General features: G+C 50.1%; 14 pseudogenes; all 14 read left to right on the top strand.

The window, feature by feature from the left end:
- Positions 1–1627: 1627 nt before the first annotated feature.
- Positions 1628–1746, top strand: LOC143942495 (5S ribosomal RNA; annotated as a pseudogene).
- A 669-nt stretch (positions 1747–2415) lies between these two features.
- Positions 2416–2534, top strand: LOC143954849 (5S ribosomal RNA; annotated as a pseudogene).
- Positions 2535–3098: 564 nt separating this feature from the next.
- Positions 3099–3217, top strand: LOC143943584 (5S ribosomal RNA; annotated as a pseudogene).
- Positions 3218–4191: 974 nt separating this feature from the next.
- Positions 4192–4310, top strand: LOC143943573 (5S ribosomal RNA; annotated as a pseudogene).
- Positions 4311–5284: 974 nt separating this feature from the next.
- Positions 5285–5403, top strand: LOC143948067 (5S ribosomal RNA; annotated as a pseudogene).
- A 100-nt stretch (positions 5404–5503) lies between these two features.
- On the top strand, positions 5504–5622 carry LOC143955252 (5S ribosomal RNA; annotated as a pseudogene).
- A 321-nt stretch (positions 5623–5943) lies between these two features.
- LOC143946662 (5S ribosomal RNA) lies at positions 5944–6062 on the top strand (annotated as a pseudogene).
- A 100-nt stretch (positions 6063–6162) lies between these two features.
- Positions 6163–6282, top strand: LOC143946928 (5S ribosomal RNA; annotated as a pseudogene).
- A 98-nt stretch (positions 6283–6380) lies between these two features.
- LOC143949481 (5S ribosomal RNA) lies at positions 6381–6499 on the top strand (annotated as a pseudogene).
- Positions 6500–6820: 321 nt separating this feature from the next.
- On the top strand, positions 6821–6939 carry LOC143951053 (5S ribosomal RNA; annotated as a pseudogene).
- Positions 6940–7039: 100 nt separating this feature from the next.
- LOC143946906 (5S ribosomal RNA) lies at positions 7040–7159 on the top strand (annotated as a pseudogene).
- Positions 7160–7476: 317 nt separating this feature from the next.
- LOC143955247 (5S ribosomal RNA) lies at positions 7477–7595 on the top strand (annotated as a pseudogene).
- Positions 7596–8130: 535 nt separating this feature from the next.
- LOC143949050 (5S ribosomal RNA) lies at positions 8131–8249 on the top strand (annotated as a pseudogene).
- Positions 8250–8566: 317 nt separating this feature from the next.
- LOC143953582 (5S ribosomal RNA) lies at positions 8567–8685 on the top strand (annotated as a pseudogene).
- The last annotated feature ends 12251 nt before the right edge of the window (positions 8686–20936 follow it).

Below are 20936 nucleotides of genomic sequence, written 5' to 3'. Positions count from 1 at the left end.
TCCTCCCTCTCCGGCCAGATCTGCTCTCACAGGGTCCAATTTACCATCCTGCTTTACACAGTCTGAATTTGATGGTTTAGCTGCTGAGACCCACATTCTGAGAGACCGTGGGCTTTCGGGGCCAGTCCTTTCTACTCTGGTCAATGCCAGAAAGCCGGCCTCCAGGCTTATTTACTACAAAATCTGGAGGGCATATGTTTTCTGGTGTGAACTCAGGGAATGGCATCCTAGAAAGTATGTCATTAGCAGGATCTTGGCCTTCCTCCAGTCAGGCCTAGAAATTAATTTGGCCGTAAGCACTATCAAGGTGCAGATTTCGGCGTTCTCAGTGTTTTTTCAGAAGCCACTGGCATCGCATTCCCTGGTGCGGGCTTTCATCCAGGGGGCTATGCGGATAAGGCCGCCGGCCAAACCTCCGGTATGCCCATGGGATCTGAATTTGGTTCTCTCAGCTTTGCAGGGGCAACCTTTTGAACCTTTGCATCAGCCTTCGTTAGTTCTTTTGACTAAAAAATTGGTTTTCTTGGTAGCCATATCCACGGCTAGAAGAGTGTCAGAACTAGCAGCTCTCTCCAGCAAAGAGCCGTATCTAATTATTCATAAGGACCGGGTGGTAATGCCTCCCAACAGGTCCTTTCTGCCTAAGGTGGTTTCAGGATTCCATTTGAATCAAGATGTAATCCTACCATTACTTTTTCAGGACCAACAGTCCGCAGAAGAAGAATCTTTGCACACTTTGCATGTGGTAAGGGCAATCAGTATCTATCATCAGGCAACTGCTCAGATAAGGAAAACTGATTGCTTATTTATTTTGCCGGAAGGCTCTAGGAAGGGCCAGGCGGCATCAAATTCCACTCTCTCAAGGTGGATTAGACAGATTATTTCTCAGGCCTATAGTGTTAAAAGGAAGATCCCTCCTTTTCAAGTGAAAGCGCACTCAACTAGGGCTGTATGTGCTTATTGGGCAGTGCATCACCAGGCCTCCCTGGCTCAGATCTGAAAGGCTGCAACTTGGTCATCAGTCCACACATTCACCAGATTCTATCAGGTGGATGTCAGAGGGCAAGAGGATATCGCCTTTGGGCGCAGTGTACTGCAGGCTGCAGTTTAGGTCCTCCGGTCCTTGGCGGTCTATATATTATGATCTGTGTCTCCCTCCCCTCAATCTGAGCATTGCTTTGGGACATCCCACTATGTAATGAAGCTCCTGTGTCCCGTGATGTATGATCAAGAAAATAGGATTTTTATATACAGCTTACCTGTAAAATCCTTTTCTTGAGAGTACATCACGGGACACAGAGCTCCCGCCCCTCTTGGGTTTTACGTGGTTTCCTATTGCTTTGCTACAAAACTGAGGTGCCTCCCATATGGGAGGGGTTATATAGGGGAGGAATTCTCCTTAATTGGGGGTTAACCAGTGTCCAATCACCAGAGGTGCCTATATAACCCACTATATAATAAAGCTCCTGTGTCCCGTGATGTACTCTCAAGAAAAGGATTTTCCAGGTAAGCTGTACATATAAATCTTATTTTTTATGTTGTTGGCGTTGACCTGTTTTTTTTCGCTTGTTTCCCAAGATGACCATCTTGGCGTTTGTCAAGAGGGTTGAGAGTGCCCAAAGAAAGTGCCTATGGCCAAATCACAAGTAAAGTGCCCGATCTTGTCTGATCTCGGAGGCTAAGCATTGTCGGGCCTGATTAGTAACTGGATGGGAGATCGACTGGGAATACCTGGTGCCGTAGGCTTCTTTTTATGTTGTTGGCGTTGACATGTTTTTTTTTTTCCCACTTGTTTCCCAAGGTGACCATCTTGGCATTTGTCAAGAGGGCTGAGAGAGCCCAAAGAAATCTCCTACGGCCACATCACTGATCTCAGAGGCTAAGCAGGGTCCGGCCTAAATAGTATATAATTACAGGTGCCATAGGAATCTTTTTATATTGTTGGCTTTGACATGTTTTTTTTCCGCTTGTTTCCCAAGGGGACCATTTTAGCATCTGTCAAGAGTTTTGAGTATGTCCCGAAGCGTTAGCCTAAGGCCACATCACCCTGAAAGCGCCCGATCTCAGAGGCTAAGCAGGGTCAGGGTCAGATGTGAGACCGCCAGGGTCTATGTTGTTGGCGTTGACCTGTTTTTTTTTCACTTGTTTCCCAAGATGACCATCTTGGCATTTGTCAAGAGGGTTGAGAGTGTCTGAATAGAACACCTATGGCCACATCACCCTGAAAGCTCTCATCTGATCTCGGAGGCCTAGCAGTGTACTGCCTGGTTAATACCTGTATGGGAGACCATCTGTGAATACCAGGTCCCGTAGGCTTCTTTTTATGTTGTTGGCATTGACCTGTATATTTTCGCTTGTTTCCCAAGGTGACCATCTTGGTGTTTAACAAGAGGGTTGAGAGATCCCAAAGAGATCACCTATGGCCTCATCACCCTGAAAGCACCCGATCTCATCTGATCTCAGAGGCTAAGCAGTGTCGGGCCTGGTTAGTACCAGGATGGGAGAACGTCTGGGAATAACAGGTGCCGTAGGCTTCTTTTTATGTTGTTGGCCTTGACCTGTTTTTTTTTTCACTTGTTTCCCAAGGTGACCATCTTGGCGTTTGTGAAGAGGGTTGAGAGTGCCCGAAGAGATCACCTACGGCCCCATCACCCTGAAAGTGCCCAATCTCATCTGATCTGGGAGGCTAAACAGTGTCGGGCCTGGTTAGTACCTAGCTTCTTTTTATGTTGTTGGCTTTGACCTGTTTTTTTTCGCTTGTTTCTCAAGGCGACCATATTGGCGTTTGTCAAGAGGGTTGGGCATTTCTTGAAGAGAACACTTACGGCCACATAACCCTGAAAGCACCCGATCTCGTCTGATTTCAGAGGCTAAACAGCGTCAGGCCTGGTTAGCACCTGGATGGGAGACTGCCTGGGAAGACCAGGTGCCATAGAAGGATCTGGCCTGGTTAGTGTCTTGATTGGGAGATCGCCTGGGAATACCGGATGCCGTAGGCTTTTTTTTATATTGTTGGCTTTGACCTGCTTTTTTTAGCTTGTTTCCCAAGGTGACCATCTTGGCCTTTGTCAAGAGGCTTCAGAGTGCCCAAAGAGAGTGCCTACGGCCAAATCACCCTGAAAGAGCCCAATCTCATCTGATCTCAGAGGCTAAGCAGCGATGGGCCTGGTTAGTACCTGGATGGGAGATAGCCTGGGAATACCAGGTGCCGTAGGCTTCTCATTATGTTGTCGGCGTTGACCTATTTTTTTTCCCTTGTTTCCCAAGGTGACCATCTTGGCATTTGTCAAGAGGGTTGAGAGCGCACAAAGAAAATGCTTATGGGCACAACACCCTGAAAGCGCCCAATCTCGTCTGGTCTCAGAGGCTAAGCAGGGTTGGGCCTGGTTTGTACCTGGATGGGAGACCGCATGGGTTTTCCAGATGCCGCAGGCTTCTTTTTATGTTGCTGGTGTTGACCTGTTTTTTTTCGCTTGTTTCCCAAAGTGATCATCTTGGCATTTGTCAAGAGGGTTGAGAGTGCCTAAAGAGATCGCTTACAGCCACATCACCCTGCAAGCATCCTATCTCTTCTGATCTCGGAGGCTAAGAAGGGTTGGGCCTAGTTAGTACTTGAATGGGAGACGGGCTTGGAATACCAGGTGCCGTATTCTTCTTTTTATGTTGTTGGCGTTGACCTGTTTTTTTTCGCTTGTTTTCCAGGGTGACTATCTTGGCATTTTTCAAGAGGGATGAGAGTGCCCAAAGAGATTGCCTATGAGCACATCACCCTGAAAGTGCCCAATCTCCTCTGATCTCAGAGGCTAGAAAGGTTCGCGCCTTGTTAATACCTGGATGGGAGACCGCCTGGGAATATTAGGTGTTGTAGGCTTCTTTTTATGTTGTTGGCGTTGACTTGTTTTTTTTGTTTGTTTCCCAAGGTGACCATCTTGGCGTTTGTCAAGAGGGTTGAGCGTGCCTGAAAAAAATCTACTATGGCCGCATCACCCTGAAAGAGCCCAATCTCATTTGATCTCAGAGGCTAAGCAGGGTTGGGACCTGGTTAGTACCTGGGTGGGAGACCGCCTGGGATTTCTCAATGCCATAGGCTTTTTTTTTAAGTTGTTGGCATTGACTTATTTTTTTTTTGCTTGTTTCCCAAGGTGACCATCTTGGCGTTTGTCAAGAGGCTTCAGAGTGCCCAAAGAGAGTGCCTACGGCCAAATCACCCTGAAAGAGCCCAATCTCATCTGATCTCAGAGGCTAAGCAGCGATGGGCCTGGTTAGTACCTGGATGGGAGATAGCCTGGGAATACCAGGTGCCGTAGGCTTCTCATTATGTTGTCGGCGTTGACCTATTTTTTTTCCCTTGTTTCCCAAGGTGACCATCTTGGCATTTGTCAAGAGGGTTGAGAGCGCACAAAGAAAATGCTTATGGGCACAACACCCTGAAAGCGCCCAATCTCGTCTGGTCTCAGAGGCTAAGCAGGGTTGGGCCTGGTTTGTACCTGGATGGGAGACCGCATGGGTTTTCCAGATGCCGCAGGCTTCTTTTTATGTTGCTGGTGTTGACCTGTTTTTTTTCGCTTGTTTCCCAAAGTGATCATCTTGGCATTTGTCAAGAGGGTTGAGAGTGCCTAAAGAGATCGCTTACAGCCACATCACCCTGCAAGCATCCTATCTCTTCTGATCTCGGAGGCTAAGAAGGGTTGGGCCTAGTTAGTACTTGAATGGGAGACGGGCTTGGAATACCAGGTGCCGTATTCTTCTTTTTATGTTGTTGGCGTTGACCTGTTTTTTTTCGCTTGTTTTCCAGGGTGACTATCTTGGCATTTTTCAAGAGGGATGAGAGTGCCCAAAGAGATTGCCTATGAGCACATCACCCTGAAAGTGCCCAATCTCCTCTGATCTCAGAGGCTAGAAAGGTTCGCGCCTTGTTAATACCTGGATGGGAGACCGCCTGGGAATATTAGGTGTTGTAGGCTTCTTTTTATGTTGTTGGCGTTGACTTGTTTTTTTTGTTTGTTTCCCAAGGTGACCATCTTGGCGTTTGTCAAGAGGGTTGAGCGTGCCTGAAAAAAATCTACTATGGCCGCATCACCCTGAAAGAGCCCAATCTCATTTGATCTCAGAGGCTAAGCAGGGTTGGGACCTGGTTAGTACCTGGGTGGGAGACCGCCTGGGATTTCTCAATGCCATAGGCTTTTTTTTTAAGTTGTTGGCATTGACTTATTTTTTTTTTGCTTGTTTCCCAAGGTGACCATCTTGGCGTTTGTCAAGAGGGTTGAAAGTGCCTGAAGACATTGCCTACGGGCACATCACCCTAAAAGCACCCGATCTCGTTTGATGTTGGAGGCTAAGAAGAGTCGGGCCTTGTTAGTACCTGGATGGGAGACCGCCTGGGAATACCAGGTGTCGTAAGCTTCTTTTAATGTTGTTGGCGTTGACCTGTTTTTATTTCGCTTGTTTCCCAAGGTGACCATCTTGGTGTTTGTCAAGAGGGTTGAGAGTGCCTGTAAAGATTGCCTATGGCCACATCACTCTGAAAGCACCCAATCTCGTCTGATCTTGGAGGCTAAGAAGAGTCAGGCCTGGTTAGTACCTGGATGGGAGACCACCTGGGAATACCAGTTATTGTAGGCTTCTTTTTATGTTGTTGACGTTGATTCGTTTGTTTTTTTTCGCTTGTTTCCTAAGGAGACCATCTTGGCATTTGTCAAGAGGGTTGAGAGTGCCCAAAGAGATCGCTTACAGCAGCAACACCCTGAAAGAGCCCTATCTCTTCTCATCTCGGAGGCTAAGAAGGGTTTGGCCTAGTTAGTACTTGGATAGTAGATGGCGTTGGAATACCAGGTGCCGTATTCTTCTTTTTATGTTGTTGACATTGACCTGTTTTTTTCCGCTTGTATCTCAAGGTGACTATCATGGCATTTGTCAAGAGGGTTGAGAGTGCACAAAGAGATTGCCTATGGGCACATAACCCTGAAAGCGCCCGATCTCCTCTGATCTCAGAGGCTAAACAGGGTTGGGCCTTGCTAGTACCTGGATTGGAGACCACCTGGGAATACTAGGTGCCGTAGGCTTCTTTCTATGTTGTTGGCGTTGACTTGTTTTTGTTTTGTTTGTTTACCAAGTTGACCATCTTGGTGTTTGTCAAGAGGGTTGAGAGTGCCTGAAGAGCTCGCCTATGGCCACATAACCCTGAAAGCACCAGATCTCGTCTGATCTCAGAGGCTAAACAGGGTCTGGGCCTTGTTAATACCCGGATGGCAGACCACCTGGGAATACTAGGTGCTGTAGACTTCTTCTTATGTTGTTGGCGTTGACTTGTTTTTTTTGTTAGTTTCCCAAGGTGACCATCTTGGCGTTTGTCAAGAGGGTTAAAAGTGCCAGAAGAGATTGCCTACGGGCACATCACCCTGAAAGCACCCAATCTCGTTTGATGTTGGAGGCTAAGAAGAGTCAGGCCTGGTTAGTACCTGGATGGGAGACCACCTGGGAATACCAGTTATTGTAGGCTTCTTTTTATGTTGTTGACGTTGATTCGCTTGTTTTTTTTCGCTTGTTTCCCAAGGAGACCATCTTGGCATTTGTCAAGAGGGTTGAGAGTGCCCAAAGAGATCGCTTACAGCAGCAACACCCTGAAAGAGCCCTATCTCTTCTCATCTCGGAGGCTAAGAAGGGTTGGGCCTAGTTAGTACCTGGATGGGATATGGCGTTGGAATACCAGGTGCCGTATTCTTCTTTTTATGTTGTTGACATTGACCTGTTTTTTTTCGCTTGTATCTCAAGGTGACTATCTTGGCATTTGTCAAGAGGGTTGAGAGTGCACAAAGAGATTGCCTATGGGCACATAACCCTGAAAGCGCCCGATCTCCTCTGATCTCAAAGGCTAAACAGGGTTGGGCCTTGCTAGTACCTGGATTGGAGACCACCTGGGAATACTAGGTGCCGTAGGCTTCTTTCTATGTTGTTGGCGTTGACTTGTTTTTGTTTTGTTTGTTTACCAAGTTGACCATCTTGGTGTTTGTCAAGAGGGTTGAGAGTGCCTGAAGAGCTCGCCTATGGCCACATAACCCTGAAAGCACCAGATCTCGTCTGATCTCAGAGGCTAAACAGGGTCTGGGCCTTGTTAATACCCGGATGGCAGACCACCTGGGAATACTAGGTGCTGTAGACTTCTTCTTATGTTGTTGGCGTTGACTTGTTTTTTTTGTTAGTTTCCCAAGGTGACCATCTTGGCGTTTGTCAAGAGGGTTAAAAGTGCCAGAAGAGATTGCCTACGGGCACATCACCCTGAAAGCACCCGATCTCGTTTGATGTTGGAGGCTAAGAAAAGTCAGGCCTTGTTAGTACCTGGATGGGAGACCGCCTGGGAATTCCAGGTGTCGTAGGCTTCTTTTTATGCTGTTGGCGTTGACCTGTTTTTATTTCGCTTGTTTCCCAAGGTGACCATCTTGGTGTTTGTCAAGAGGGTTGTGAGTGCCTGAAGAGATTGCCTATGGCCACATCACTCTGAAAGCACCCAATCTCGTCTGATCTTGGAGGCTAAGAAGAGTCAGGCCTGGTTAGTACCTGGATGGGAGACCACCTGGGAATACCAGTTATTGTAGGCTTCTTTTTATGTTGTTGGCGTTGATTAGTTTTTTTCGCTTGTTTCCCAAGGTGACCATCTTGGCATTTGTCAAGAGGCTTGAGAGTGCCCAAAGAGATCGCTTACAGCAGCAACACTCTGAAAGAGCCCTATCTCTTCTCATCTCGGAGGCTAAGAAGGGTTGGGCCTAGTTAGTACCTGGATAGGAGATGGCGTTGGAATACCAGGTGCCGTATTCTTCTCTTTATGTTGTTGACATTTACCTGTTTTTTTTCGCTTGTATCTCAAGGTGACTATCTTGGTATTTGTCAAGAGGGTTGAGAGTGCCCAAAGAGATTGCCTATGGGCACAAAACCCTGAAAGCGCCCGATCTCCTCTGATCTCAGAGGCTAAACAGGGTCGGGCCTTGGTAGTACCTGGATTGGAGACCACCTGGGAATACTAGGTGCAGTAGGCTTCTTTTTATGTTGTTGGCGTTGACTTGTTTTTGTTTTGTTTGTTTACCAAGGCGACCATCTTGGTGTTTGGCAAGAGGGTTGAGAGTGCCTGAAGAGCTCGCCTATGGCCACATAACCCTGAAAGCACCAGATCTCGTCTGATCTCAGAGACTAAACAGGGTCGGGCCTTGTTAATACCCGGATGGGAGGCCACCTGGGAATACTAGGTGCTGTAGACTTCTTCTTATGTTGTTGGCGTTGACTTGTTTTTTTTTGTTTGTTTCCCAAGGTGACCATCTTGGCGTTAGTCAAGAGGGTTGAGAGTGCCTGAAGAAATCTCCTATGGCCACATCACCCTGAAAGAGCCCAATATCATCTGATCTCAGAGGCTAAGCAGGGTTGGGACCAGTTTAGTACCTGGATGGGAGACCGCCTGGGATTTCCAGATGCCGTAGTCTTCTTTTTATGTTGTTGCCGTTGACCTATTTTTTCCCGCTTGTTCCCAAGGTGACCATCTTGGCGTTTGTCAAGAGAGTTGAGAGTGCCTGAAGATATTGGCTACGGCCACATCACCCTGAATCTGTTCCCTCTCATCTGATCTTGGAGGCTAAGCAGGGTCGGGCCTGGTTAATGCCTGGATGGGAGACCACCTGGGAATACCAGGTGTCGTAGGCTTCTTTTTATTTTTTCAAATATAATTTTTTCTCCAAACAGGGGAAGGCGGTCCCCCGAGTACATAATGCAACAGAAAAATACAAAGCAAAAAGCAGCTGAACAATACTTGATACTGGTATATTTGCAACTGTGAGTCTGCCTTCCATCAATCATAATGATTCGAGGCACGGATAAAGTACTGTACCAAGATCCAGGGTCACACAAACCCCAGGTCCCTCCGGCATAATCCATCCAGAGGGGGGTGTGGGACCGTCATTGCCAATTTTCCACTTTTTCCAAAAGAGGGGGTGAGAGATAGGGGAGGAAGGCATAAAAGAGAAGGGGTGAAAGATCAGGAAAGAAGAAAATGGGACGAGGCACGATGGCAGCCACTGCCCAAGGGGCCAGTCAAGGAAAGCTCAGAGCACTAAGGCGATAGCAGGCGACATCCTTCCAGCGAGAATATAAAGGTATTCCAGATGTCCCAGGTTTGTTTGAAATGTAATGAAAGGGGGGGAACATTTTTTCCAATAGAGAGGGATGCAGGATTTTGCCACATTTATCACATGCTGTAAAATTGATTTTTTGTACTTCTTAATGGGAATCTGTGAATGGTGCAAGAGAAAGAATGCAGCCTCTTCCGGGATGGAGAAGTCTGTGAATTTTTGTGTTATGCATCGGATCTCTGTCCAGAAGTCCACCAAGCTGGGGCAGGACCAAAAAATGTGGAGCAACGTGCCCTCTTCTTCTCCACACCTCCAGCATATGTTCGAGGAAGAGGGGAAACATTTCTGCAGCTTTGATGGTGTCAAATACCACCTGGTGAGAAGTTTAAAATTCGTCTCCTGTATCTTCGTGCACAGCGAGGTTTTGAGAGCCAAAGTGATAATGCGTTGTCTCTGTGCTGGGGAAAACGAGCAATTAAGGTCTTTTTCCCAGTTGGACAGACAGGTTAAGTGTGGGTGATCTGTTTGAGAGAGAATGTGGGCCAAAGGGCCTTCGCTCCTGCATAGAGTCTCAAACTCCATCTGAGGGCGGGCGAAAGTTTGAGGATTGGGAATGGAATGGAGAAAATGATGTCATTGCGCGCTCTCCAAAAAGGCTGTTGGAAAAGCCCTGTCGGATCTCTTAGGGTTGAAAAAGAAGGCCATTTTCCATCAATGGCGAATTTAGACGCATGGTCTAGGTTGGAATTTCTAAGTGGGTCCCCGGTTCAAAGTTCGGATGGCCACATATAGGGAATAAGGGGGAAGTCAAAGACGTGAGTGTGTTTTGGGTAGCGATCAGGTGACTGACTTTCAACGAAGCCCCTATAGTGGGATGTGACGTCAATTCTGTGGGTAAATCCTTATAGCACCACATGGCGCTTCTTAGCGGAATTCGGGAGTGAGATTGTTCTAGTTGCACCCAGAGCTTAGAAAGTTTGTTTCGATGCCAGTCCAATACACGCCCCAGATGGGAGGCCAGGTAGTAGCGTCGCAAGTCAGGGAGAACCAACCCTCCCTGTTGTTTAGACAATGTCAGCTGTGACCGCTTAAGTCTGGGATTTTTCTGGGCCCAGTTAAATTGAGTGAGCAGGGATTGAGCTTGCTTAAAAAATGGGACTGGAATCTGGATCGGGAGAGCTTGGAAAAGATAGGTAAATTTAGGGCGTATGTTCATTTTAATGAGATTGCATCTCCTGAACCAGGAATGGAGGCCAGAATGCCACCCGTGAAGCAAACTGCAGATCTTACTGACAAGGGGTGGGAGGAAGTTCAACATAAACGTACGCGCGATGTCCGGTGGAATGTAAGTACCTAATATGGGTCCATTTAAAATGAAAATTGGACTGCAAGTCTAGTAACGTTTGCGGGGGGACTGCAACCCCCATGGCCTCTGATTTCAAGAAGTATCCCGTATATCTGGAATTCCCGAAGGAGATTTGGCAAGGAAACTCTGGGATTCGTCAGCGAGAACAGCATGTCATACGCGTAGGCAGATACCTTGCACTCAAAAGTACCCCTTATGTCTGAGTTTTGTCGAATTGTGGAGAGAAAGGGTTCCAATGACAATGCGAATAATAGGGGTGACAGGGGGCAAACCTGTCTGGTCCCATTCCCGATGTCAAGGGGAGATGAGAGCACCCCATTCGCTTTGACTTGAGCTGAAGGGCGTGAGTATATCTTACTTATCCATGCCAGCATCCGTTCACTCAGACCTATATGGCGAAGGACCGAGAACATGAATGTCCATTTGACCCGATCAAAAGCCTTCTCGGCATCAGTACTCACGAAAAGACAAGGGGTCCCAGATGACTTTACTTTATGGACCAGGGTAAGCACCCTAATGGTGTTGTCCCTATTTTCCCTGGTGGGAATAAAACCTAACTGGTCAATCTGTATAAGGGACTGCAAGTGATGTGCCAATCACGTGGCGAGGATTTTAGAGAATAGTTTTAGGACCGAATTTAGGAGGGAAATGGGTCTGTAGCTCCCACATAGGCCCGGGTCTTTGCCCTCCTTAGGTATCAACGAGATGTGGGCTTCCACAGAGGCAAGTTCACGAAACAGATTAGCAAGCTGTTCCTTCCGTGTTCGTTTGATGCGCGCCCCATGCCTGATAAGTACCCTGCAGAATACTGACTTATGAGCCTCCCAAATTATCCCCGAGTCGCAGTCCTGCGTTTAGTTTTCTTGGAAATAAAAGTCCAATTCCCTGGTCACATCTGCTAAAACTTCCGGTATCTGGAGGAGGCTTTCATTAAGGTGCCAGAAGAGAGACCAAGGTGAGGGGTTCCTAGAGAGGGTGTAGGTAAGGGCTACAGGAGCGTGGTCAGACCAAGTAATATGGCCGATGGAGAAAGAGCTCACCAAGTGCAGTTGGTCATGTGGAATCAAGAAGAAGTCTATCCTAAAGTATGATTTGTGAGGGGAAGAGCAAAAAGAGTAGTCCCTTTCCCCAGAGTGTTGCAGACGCCAGACATCAACTAATTGGTCATTCAGTAAACACTTAGTAATCCGCTTTCTAGAGGAAATGAGGAGCGAGGAGCAAGAGGCAGAAGTGTCAACCCACCTAATATAAACTGGCCCTCCCGAAAGTCACATAATCTGTGCAGGGTAGTTCTGAGGAACGTGTCTTGGTGATCATTGGGAGCGTACACAGTGGCAAATGTAAAAAGGAGCTCTCCAATGTGGCCCCTAAGAAAAAGATATCGACCCCCAGGGTCCCCCAGAGAATCCTGGAGAACCCAGGGGAGCCTGCTAGAGATCAGAATGGAGACTCCCTTGGTCTTAGAGGAGGGGTTAGTAGAATGGTAGACCTTAGGGAAGGATCTCGACCATAGAAAGGGGAGGCTAGTATTATTAAAATGTGTTTCTTGCATAAAGGCCACATCAGTACGGGAAGTCTTCAGTTCTCACAGGAGGATCAGCCGTTTTTCAGGGGAATTCAGTTCCTTAACGTTTAGAGAGGTGACCTTGACTGAGTCTGCCATCGCTCCTCAGGGAGGGGGAGGTGGACGTCAGAGAAAAGCAAAGAAAGTTGAACCAAGGTAGGTATTGGATAGGAAATGGATGGCGGGAACTAAGGAGGAGAAAGGAAGGCCAAATGAAAGGAAAGGTAAGGGGAAAAAGAGGCCGGGCACCTCAACCCCAGGGGGAGAGAGAAATTAAGGGTTGTCTGCACTCAACAGTACAGGAAGGGTATACTAAAACAGCACAATTATGCTATAGCGCTTACCAGATGTACACTGGGTTTAAAGCGCCGTCCTACTTGGGTTGGTGGGTAGACAGGTCAGAGAGGGAGCCCCCGGATCCCAGTCCCCCCAGTCCTGGCAGTGGTAAATGTCACGTCTGATACCGGTATGCAAATAAAAGACAATCAGTAACATCATAGAACCAAAAAACAATAGTATAATCAAAACCGAGGTAGAGCATATAACTATCAGCACTGAGGGGTCTCCTCGGCTCGCCCTAAACGTAGGCATGCATGAGGGAGCCCGTCACAACAGAAAAGGCATCACAGAATGGGATCAACCACCCCCCGTCTGATACCCCAAAAGTACACATGCAGCCCCCGAACAAATGCATTTCTCCCTTTGGCAGATTGTCCTCTCCTTACCCCCTCTCCCCCGTCCACACCCCAGGGGATAAGGGGGAGGGAAGGGGGGAAAAAGGGAGGAAGGGGCAAAAGGGGGAGGGAAATGGGGGAGGGAAGGGGGAAAGGAGGGAGGGAAGGGAAGGAGGGAAGGGGGGGAAGGGGGGAGGGAAGGAGGGGCATCTAGGGAGAGGGGACAAACATACAGAAATGTCAAGTCCTTTAGCGCACTCACACCAGCAGCCACCCGGACCCCATAAATTTCAATTCCTCCCCTCCATGGTCACCACATCAAGATGAAAGAGGAGCAGCCCTGGTCGGTGCATGGAAAATCCGGCAGGCAAGGGGCTGGGGCCACCATCCCTCCATCCAATGGGAGACTTCACCCGAGCAGCAGTCCTGGGGCCCGCCAATTAGTGTCTCTCCTGCATCCCCATTGGGGGCTGTGTAGAGCATCCAGAGGGAGGCTGGGACCGCCCAAACAGTAAGGGGTAAATCCTCCAGGGGGGTCCAGAGTCAAACTAGAGGGAAGCAGTGTCTCGTACCAATAGGCTCAATAAATAAGTCATCCAGGGTGTCCCCAAAAGCTGCAGAAGGCAATGTCGGCAAAGAGTAGGTGGGGGCCAGAGGGGGGGGGAAGAGGGGCGCAACCAGGGGGAGGGGACACATATGCGGGAATGTCAAGCCCTTCCAGTACAGCGCACTAGGTATCACTCAGACCCCCCAAAGTGCAACTCCCCCCTTTAAGGTCAAGATTCCAGAAGGGAAGATGAGCGGAACTGGTCTGTACATGAAAGAACCTGCTGCCAAGGGGTTGGGGCCATCATCCCTTCCTCCAATGGGAGATGCCACTGGCATGACAGCCCCATGTCCTGTCAAGTGGTGCCCCTCCAACAATGTCGTCGGGGTATATGTGGAGCATCCAGGGGGAGGCAGGGACCACCCAAACAGTGAGGGGTAAAGCCTCCTCCAGGAGGATAGCGCTGTCTTGTACAGTTAGTTAATTAGACAAGTCATCCAGTATGTTCCTGTGAGCAGCGGAAGGAAAGGTCGGTAAGGATTATGAATGGGTGGGGGCCAGGGAGTGCATAAAACTGCCACCAGATGACCGGGGCAGAGAGGGAAAGGGGATGAAAGGTGGTAGGTGGGGGGGTGAGGAGTGTCCCTCATATTACTCACGTCGGCCATTCCTTGAATCTGAGCGCTCTGCATACCCAGGACGTTCTTCTGTATAATCTAGCCTATCTGTATACATTAGCCTGTCTTTTGTACACATTAGCCTCTCTGTATCAACTAGCAGGTCCTCTGTATACACTAGTCCGTATGTATACACTAGACAGGCTTGGTTACACAGACTTGCTAGTGTATACAGACGTACTAGTGTATACAGAGGACCGGCTAGTATATATAGACAAGCTAGTGTATACAGATAGACTAGATTATACAGAAGAACGTCCTGGGTATGCAGAGATGGAGGCTAGGGTATACAGAGAGAGAGAGGCTAGAGTATGCTAGTGTATACAGACGAACTAGTGTATACAGAAGACTGGCTAGTTTATATAGAGAGGCTAATGTGTGCAAAAGAAAGGCTAGTGTATACAAATAGGCTAGATTATAGAGAAGAACGCCCTGGGTATGCAGAGATGGAGGCTAGGGTATACAGAGAGCGAGGCTGGGTTACACAGAGAGGGTGGTTTATGCAGACTTGCTAGTGTATACAGACGGACTAGTGTATATAGAGAGGCTTGGGTATACAGAGAGCTAATGTATAAAGAGAAGCTAGTGTATACAAAAGACATCCAAGGGTATACAGAGGGGGGCGTGTCCGGATGTGAAAGGCGACGGACGTCTAAGTGGAGAACTCCTGACATCCTGAACTCAATCCTTCTCAATCCTTCTTTTTCAAAGCCCTAAAACGGCCGGAGGCCCTACCTCCTTGCTCTGCTCCGTGGCCTGCTGCAGTCCGTGGCTCCATTGGGCGGATTCTGACCCGCGATCGGCTGGGAGCCTGCGTGCTAGTGGCAGCCGCCATCTTCCAGGCCTGTGCTCTGCAAGCAGCTCCTTTCCTGGACCAGCGGTGCGGTAAGGGACCCCCCTTGTCCTCCAGCCAGCTTCCCTGCACCTCCGGTGGGGCCTCGTGGCCTGCGGGACCCCCAGTGCCGCCCGTCAAGGCCGCGGCCTGGTGTGGCCTAGTGCGGCCTAGTAGAGCCTCCAGCCTACCGGATTTTCCTACACCACCGGCCGCCGGACAGCGGCCGGCGTCGGTTGCTGGGACACGATCGCTGCCACCCTGCCAACCCTCCATCCTCCTGCTCCAACCGCTGTTTTGCTGGGCCTAGTCTTGGGCCCTGCACCCGGTCCGGCGGCCATCTTGGTACAACCGGCTGCGGCCTGGAATCCACCCCTAGCCTCCTGGACACCCTGGGCCTGTTCTCAGCTTCTTAGCCTCCCTCAGTGCCATAACCCCTCTGCAGCCCGTGCTTTGGCCCTCCTGCACAGCGCTCTGTGGCTCCGGCCGGACACTTGGCGGCCATCTTGCTACACCCGGGGGATCTCCTGCCTCCTCTGCACTTGCTCCGGACTCCTTCTAAGGACACCCTGGCCTGCCCGCAGTGCTGGGCATCAGCCTCCACTTCCAGACCTTTTGTGGCCTTCCTCCCTGACTCCGGTGCCACGTGCAGTGTCCATCTTGCTCCACCCAGCCGTACTGTGCACAATCCTGATCCCCCTGACTCCTCCCCTTGTAGCTCACTGCCACCAGAGCTGCCCCCCCGGCTGGACTGCCGCCCGCAACATCTACAACTGAGGCTCCGCCCCCCTTTTTTTTGGATTCACCAGGACATTGTCCGCACTGCCAGCCTTGCACGTAGCAGCCATATTACTACGCCATAATACCAACTGCTGGCCCTCCTGTCTCCACAGTCCCCGTCTCTTGCTTTGCTCTGGCTACAGAGATCTGCTGCCGGTCGAGAGCCCTATGATGCCTTCAAAGAAGCCTCCAAAGACTGTGCAACAGCCCAGGACACCGGCTGCAGCCCCATCCCCCCGCGGGGACCCCGCCTTACTCCAGAAACTGCAGGCCTTGTTGGTTGACATGGAGGACGGTCCCCCGGCTGACATTCCCACGCCCTCCTCACCCCAGCCTCCCACAGGTGACACCAACATGATCTTAGCAGCAATCGAAAGCAGCAGGACATCTCTATTGGTACGGATCGATCACCTGGCAGAGGAGTGCAACCTTATCCGCAACGATCTGGATAAAATACGGGGGCGTCTCTCGGAATCTGAACACCGGATCTCGGAGGTGGAGGATCGAACGGGACAACATGCCGACCAACTCACCGACCTACACAACACGATTAAAGCTTTAGTGGCGAAGTCAGATGATGCCGAAAACCGAATGCGTCGTAACAATGTTCGGGTCCTGGGCCTTCCTGAAGGATCGGAGGGAGACCACCCGGCAGACTTTGCAGAAACCTTCTTCAAAGATCTACTTGGTCTGACCGATATCCCCCCTACGTATGTGGCAGAACGTGCTCATCGGGTTCCGATGGGTCGACCTATCTCGGGTGCACCCCCACGTGCCTTCCTGGTGCGTTTCCTCAACTACCGTGATCGAGATCGCATACTCGCTGAGGCCAGGAAGCACCCAAATCTGCAATATGGTAATGCACGCATCATGCTGTTCCCCGATTTCTCCCCGGATCTACAGAGAAGACAACAGAGCTTCACTGATGTTCGGCGCAGACTACGAGACCGCAACATTAAATATGGAATGCTCTATCCTAGTCGCCTGCGGGTCCAGCACGAGGGCACTGTCAAATTTTTCGACACGCCGGCCGAGGCGGATGCCTGGCTTACTGGGCTGTGCTGAGGTGGCGTGTATTACTCCATCGTGGGGGCCCGGGGGTTGTGTGGGGCTCACTGGGGGAAGGCAATGAACATGAATGGACACACTGAACTCTTATGTTATTTCAGGCCCAAGTATCGGCCCATCATCCTTACATGTCTGCGAACTCCTATGTTGAGTGAGCTATCCACACGGAACTTTACAAGATAAGTTGTTGCTCCCCCCCCTTCTGGCTTGTCTCGGTGACGATTGTAGCTGTGCCTGGGATATACCTCTCCATCCCGGCTGGAATACACCGTGGAAGCTATATTTCCCCCTTGTTTTGGGGGGGGTTTGTATTTTGTTTTCTGTTCCCCTTCTTCTCCCTTTTTTTTTTGTTCTCTAAGTCGCACTCGAGGTACTCGGGTTAGCACGGAGTGTTGCTGCTAACCTGCAGCGGACTTCCCCCTGGAGGACTTTTACACGTTCTTACACGCGGCATTGCACTGTTGCCGTGCACAGTTTAAGGGGTTAAATTGTTATTTTTTGGGTATAGGCCCGATCTGATCGCTCCCCAGTTTCCAGGGATGCCACCAGATATGGGCAGGGTTGACCCCTGGCGGTCACCAAGGGTACTTTTGTTTTTTGTCTATGTATTTACTTTTTTGTTTGTATGGTTAATGTTTGGTCATGACTCTTTCTACAATGGGCTCTCTGGGTCTAGGCGGCTCTTGGTACATGATATTAACACCCATGGGCGTCTCCTTGCAATATTAACGGAACCATCTGATGGCCACACGTGACATGTCCTCTTTTAATATCCTATCCTGGAATGTCCGGGAGCTCAATTCTAAATTTAAAAGAGCAGTTCTGTTTAAATATCTTAAATTGCACTCCCCCCATATGATACTGCTCCAGGAGACACACCTCATGGGCAGCAAACTGTTGGCACTAAAGAAGCCGTGGATCCAGAGAGCCTTTCATGCCTCCTATTCTACCTATGCCAGGGGGGTCTCGGTGCTGATCAGCAAATCCTTTCCCTGTGCAGTGGAGCAGATTCACACCGACTCTCAGGGCAAATACGTGATAGTAGTTTTCACAGTTTGGGGTACGAGATATATTGTGGTAAATGTATACCTGCCTCCTCCCTTTTCAGCATCCACCTTATACACTATCCTGGAAAAGGTTACTCCATACTGCCCCGCTAGGCTGCTACTTATGGGCGATTTTAACGCTATTCTAGCCCCAGACTTATACAGGCCGGTCCCCCCCAAACAATGATCCTCAGACCTACCCAATTGGGCACAGGCCATGGGAGTGACGGAGGTCTGGAGGTGGAAACACCCCTCGACTAGGGCCTACTCCTGCTTTTCCACCACCTATAAAACGTCCTCACGCATCGACTTAGCTTTTGCCAATCCAGCCATGCTATCATACGTGCTAGACGCCACGTATTTGCCCAGCGGGCTGTCGGACCACTGCCCTCTCCTCCTTAATGTCCGCTCCCCCACTTCCCGAACCTCAGCCCTTTGGCGCCTGGGAACCCACTGGCTCTCCCACGCCGATTTGACCAACACTATCCCGCCCGCCTTGCCGAATACTGGCAAATTAATGCAGGGTCCTCCTCCCCAGGGGTTACTTGGGACGCATTCAAGGCCTTCAGTAGAGGTCATTATATTTCCTCCATAGCTGGGATCCGTAGAGAGCAAGCTGCCACCACGACTGAGCTACAGAGCAAGGTAGATACCCAGACTGAGGCCTACACAGCTGACCCCACCGACTCTAGTTTTGAAGCCCTTAATGCGGCGAAACGAGAATTACACCTCCACCTCACAGAGCTTACCAGACTGGATCTTTACCGCAATAAGCAAAGATTTTTCGAGCAGGGGGACCGGAACGGTCGCCTCCTGGCAATGTTAGCTCAACACGACCTGCCCATGACGGTGATACTAGGGTGTGGTGTCCCCTTCGGGTGAATCGGTCTCCTCTCTCCCAGACATATTGGACGCATTTCGGCAATACTATGGTTCCCTTTATACCTCTGTGCTTCCCTCGGATCTCATGCCACAGGACCTGGCGCCTTGGCTGGACCCCCTGGCACTCGGCTGGCTCTCGGAAGCCGAGAGAGAAAATTTGGTGAAGCCCATTACCCCGGAGGAGGTACAGAGGGCAATTTGCTCCTTTCCTGCAGGAAAATCCCCGGGTCCAGATGGTCTCCCTATGGAGTTCTACAAAACCCACGGGGCCCTTCTTGTCCCCCAGCTGGCCCAGCTCTATACTCACTGTCTGGCAGAGGGCACCCTTCCCACCTCCATGAGCCATGCACACATAATACTAATCCATAAAGCCCCTAAGGACCCCACATCCTGCGCCTCATATAGGCCTATCGCCCTCCTAAATGCAGACTTCAAAATCCTTACCAAATTGCTCACTACGAGACTACAGCCCCTACTGCCATCTGTGATAGAGACGGACCAGACCGGTTTTATGCCTAATAGAGCCACTGACATCAACTTAAGACGCCTGTTTACCAACATCCATGCACAACACTTCAATGAGGGTTCCCGGGTGGTGGCCTCCCTGGACATAGAGAAGGCCTTCGACACTGTGGAGTGGCCTTTTCTGTGGGAAGTCCTCCGTAGAATGGGGTTCCCCTTGGTATTTATTGCGTGGTTACAGACGCTCTACCAGCACCCCACATCAGCCATTAAGCTGGGGGGGGGTCTCTCACGGTCCTTCCCTCTGTCCAGGGGCACGAGACAGGGCTGCCCTCTTTCTCCGGCCCTGTTCGCCATCGCAATGGAACCCCTGGCGGAGGCCTTACGTACCTCCCTGCACATTAGGGGCCTGCGTGTTGGCTGGCTGGAGGAGAGGGTCACCCTGTATGCGGGCGACCTCCTTCTCTTCCTTAACGACGCAGACTCCTCTCTCAGAGGGGCATTACAAATTCTGAACTCATTCTCCACGATCACGGGCCTTAAGGTTAACTGGTCAAAATCACTTCTGTTCCCTATAGACCCAGCAGCCAGTGACACCGCCCCCCCCCCCCCGATATACCTCTACAGTGGGTGGAGAGCTTCAAGTACCTTGGGGTGGTGGTCTCGAGGCAGGCTTCGGACTTCTTACCTCTGAATCTATCCCCAGTGGTTCAGGAGACACGGCTGCGACTGAAGGCATGGGAATCTCTACCCCTATCATTGCTAGGGCGGATAAACCTGATAAAAATGAAAATCCTGCCCAAATTTCTCTACCTACTTCGCCAATCCCCACAATGGATCCCTAAATCATTTTTCTCCCGACTGCATAGCCTTTTTACCTCCTTTATCTGGGGGGGCCAGTCCCCCAGGTATGGATGGTAAACGCTTACGCGTCAGTCCTCCCAGGGAGGACTGGCGTGCCCTGACCTGTACAAATATTTTTTAGCCACCCAGCTGGTTACTGCGGCTTGGTGGCTCACTCCTGATAGGACGAACCCTGCCACCTTGGTTGAGGCGGCGGTGGTGAAGTCACTGGAAGCGCTGAAATTTTTACTGTATCGTGGCCCAAAAGCAACATACCCGCTGACCCACCACGTTGCGTGCATGGGGGGCAGGACTTAAACTTGAAAAATACCCTGCCAATGCACTTTCTCCAGCTGCCCCCTTGTGGTTGAACCCCACCCTAGAGCAGTTTTACAAACTACCTGAACCCCATGCTTGGACTAAGTTTAACGTTAAAACAGCGGACCAAATAATTTCCGACCAATCGCTGGCCCCATTCCCCAAGTTGATTTCTGACTTCAACGTCCCGCAGAGCTATTTTTTTAGATATCTACAACTCTCCCATGCCTTCAGATGCCAGTTCTCCGGGTCTCCCCCCCAGGTTGTCCAGTCCGGACCTCCTCACGTCCAGATGTGAAAATAAGCCCACCTCGAAACTTTACTCCCATTTGATAACGACCTCCCTCCCTACCTTGGGAAAACTCAGAGACAAATGGGTGCGCGACATTCCCACCTTTGATAATGATGATTGGGATGACATGTGGGACTTCCCTTTCAGATCCCTGGTCTCCCTGAGAGACCGGCTAATACAGTTTAAGATGGTCCACCGAGCATATTTCACCCCATATAGATTGCACAAAATAAACCCCGCTTCCCCCCCGGGGTGTTGGCGTTGTGGGACAATACCGGGGGACTTCACTGATATTTTTTGGACCTGCCCGGCCATTGTCGACTATTGGAAGGAGATACTGAGGGTCATTGCACAGGCCACCTCCATATCGCTCCAGCCCTCCATAGAAATTTGCATACTGGGCCTGATAGATCATATTATTCCCACTGTGGCGCGACGCACCCTGGTTGGGCTTCTCCTGTTCTATGCCCGCAAG

The sequence above is a fragment of the Lithobates pipiens genome, unplaced genomic scaffold, assembly GCF_037356315.1.
Source record: "Lithobates pipiens isolate NorthernLeopardFrog02 unplaced genomic scaffold, aLitPip1_a1.2 Scaffold_10, whole genome shotgun sequence".
Lineage (NCBI taxonomy): Eukaryota > Metazoa > Chordata > Amphibia > Anura > Ranidae > Lithobates > Lithobates pipiens.
This window is presented reverse-complemented; position numbering and strand designations above follow the sequence as displayed.